The sequence below is a fragment of the Dryas octopetala genome, chromosome 1 (genome assembly GCF_963921425.1).
Source record: "Dryas octopetala chromosome 1, drDryOcto1.1, whole genome shotgun sequence".
NCBI lineage: Eukaryota > Viridiplantae > Streptophyta > Magnoliopsida > Rosales > Rosaceae > Dryas > Dryas octopetala.
In genome coordinates this window covers 10,698,896-10,701,404 of record NC_141366.1, presented here as the reverse complement: position 1 = coordinate 10,701,404, position 2,509 = coordinate 10,698,896, and positions in this window count along the sequence as shown.

Below are 2,509 nucleotides of genomic sequence, written 5' to 3'. Positions count from 1 at the left end.
TGAAAGAAGCTTCTACAATAAGGTGAAGAGTAGTACCACAAGTCTTCCCATATATATAAGGTGAAGAAGTCATCAAAAATGGTTTTTATTAGGTCAAGTCATGGGGTTTGACAACTCTGCCTAGCTTATTTGGCCAAAAGTCTTGCACACCACTTAGTAATCAATTGTATTGATCCACCATATAAGACTCTATCCTCATATATATATATATATATATATGGTAATTAAGAGGAATATTAAATGTATTGTGATGGAGTACTATATATATATATATATACAGCCTCCTTCTATTGATGTATATACCTCAACTTATTTATGTTGAGGTATACTTTATTATGGCTCACACGAGTCGTTTTGTGTCGATCCGAACCGTTCATTTTTTACATTTCCATTGATAGATCTTCATTGCAAAAAATTAGCCAAATCGGAAATCATTTGTCTATTTAACTTTGATCAAATAATGGACGAACCAAATATTTTCGATAAAACCGTCAATTTGTTTTATCAAAGTTAGATAGGCAAATGATTTCTGATTTGACTAATTTTTTGCAAGGATGATCTATCAATGAAAATGATCCTTGCAAACGGTTCGGATCGACACAAAACAACTCGTGTAGGCCCCAATAAGGTCATACCTCAACTTATTTATGTTGAGGTATACTTTATTAAGGCTCACACGAGTCGTTTTGTGTCGATCCAAACTGTTCATTTTTTACATTTCCATTGATAGATCTTCATTGCAAAAAATTAGCCAAATCTGAAATCATTTGCCTATCTAACTTTGATCAAATAAATGGACGAACCAAATATTTTCGATAAAACCGTTCATTTATTTTATCAAAGTTAGATAGGCAAATGATTTCCGATTTGACTAATTTTTTGCAAGGATGATCTATCAATGAAGATGATCCTTGCAAACGGTTTGAAATCATTTGCCTATCTAACTTTGATCAAATAAATGGACGAACCAAATATTTTCGATAAAACCGTTCATTTATTTTATCAAAGTTAGATAGGCAAATGATTTCCGATTTGACTAATTTTTTGCAAGGATGATCTATCAATGAAGATGATCCTTGCAAACGGTTCGGATCGACACAAAACAACTCGTGTAGGCCCCAACAAGGTCATACCTCAACATAAATAAGTTAAGATATACCTCAATAGAATAAGCCGATATATATATATATATATATATGCACTCCTTTCGCCTCAATATATTGAGAACAAATATTGGCATGTATGATAACTAATTAAGCCAGCAGCCACTAGTCATAGAAAAAGAGAGACACACCAACCTCAAAACATATCTCAAATTTTTTGACACTAACATATTAAATTAGACATATATACTAATATATCTCAGATTTTATACTAAAATATCTCAAATTAGACACTAACATATCTCAGATTTTATACTAAATAAATTGGAATAAATTAGAGTTGACATATTAAATTAGACATATATATATATATATCAAAGTTCATAACTGTTCGTATGATTAATCATCTGGGCATAACGACAAGTCACACAAGGCTTAACATCATGTCGTTTGGGCCTAGACCCAAAAGCTAAGCCCCCGCTAGGCTCCGGCCTCCTAGGCCTTGACCTTCTAAGCTCCGGCCTCATAGGCTCCGGCCTCCTAAGCTCCGGCCCCATAGGCTCCGGCCTCCTAAGCTCCAGCCTCCTAGGCCCCGACCCGTGTCAACTCACTCGGATCCTCGAGACCGGTGACACGTGGCGCTCCTACAGTGCAAGTCATCACAAGGGACACGTGTCATCACCGGATTGGTTGACACTCTTCCAAAGGTACTATAAAAGAGGTACCTTCTTGTCACAAAAGGACAACTGAAATCATTATTATACTATTCACTCACTCTGCTCTCAGATCTCTCTGAACACTGACTTGAGCGTCGGAGGACCTTTGGCCGGCACCACACCGGTGCCCTTCCCGCTCACTTTTGTGTACCTGTGCAGGGTGCTCTGGATATCATTCTCTCATTCCTCACCAGTCGGACCCCAGCTATCCGTTCCTGCCCCACTTCGACGTGTCATCCGCTCAGTGGTGGGTCAACGGGCCTACGTGGTTCGACTCGACGTTGACTGCTCTACCATTTTTGGGCATCAACAATACCTAAGATATAAATGATGAGTACCAAAGTTACAAATGTTAATTTGAAAGTATGAATGTTGCGTACCGAAGATTAATTTGTTGAAACCAAAGGTACAAATTGTGAATATCAAGTTTGACCACAAAAAAAAATTGTGAATATCAAGGATAAGATGTAGGTGTGCTTGGTTAAATTAAAAAAAAAAAAAAAGGAATTTTTTTTTCCTTTTTAGTAAACTTTCCTTTGACATCCTTGTTAAAGTTCCTAGATTTGAGGCGTTTTTCTCGTATAAAGAGCGTTTTTTTTTTGTCGGACGTATAAAAAGCGTTTTAACATTCTTTTGTATTTAATAGAGTGGATATAGAATTCCCAAAACAATAAAAAGAGGAAATTATAA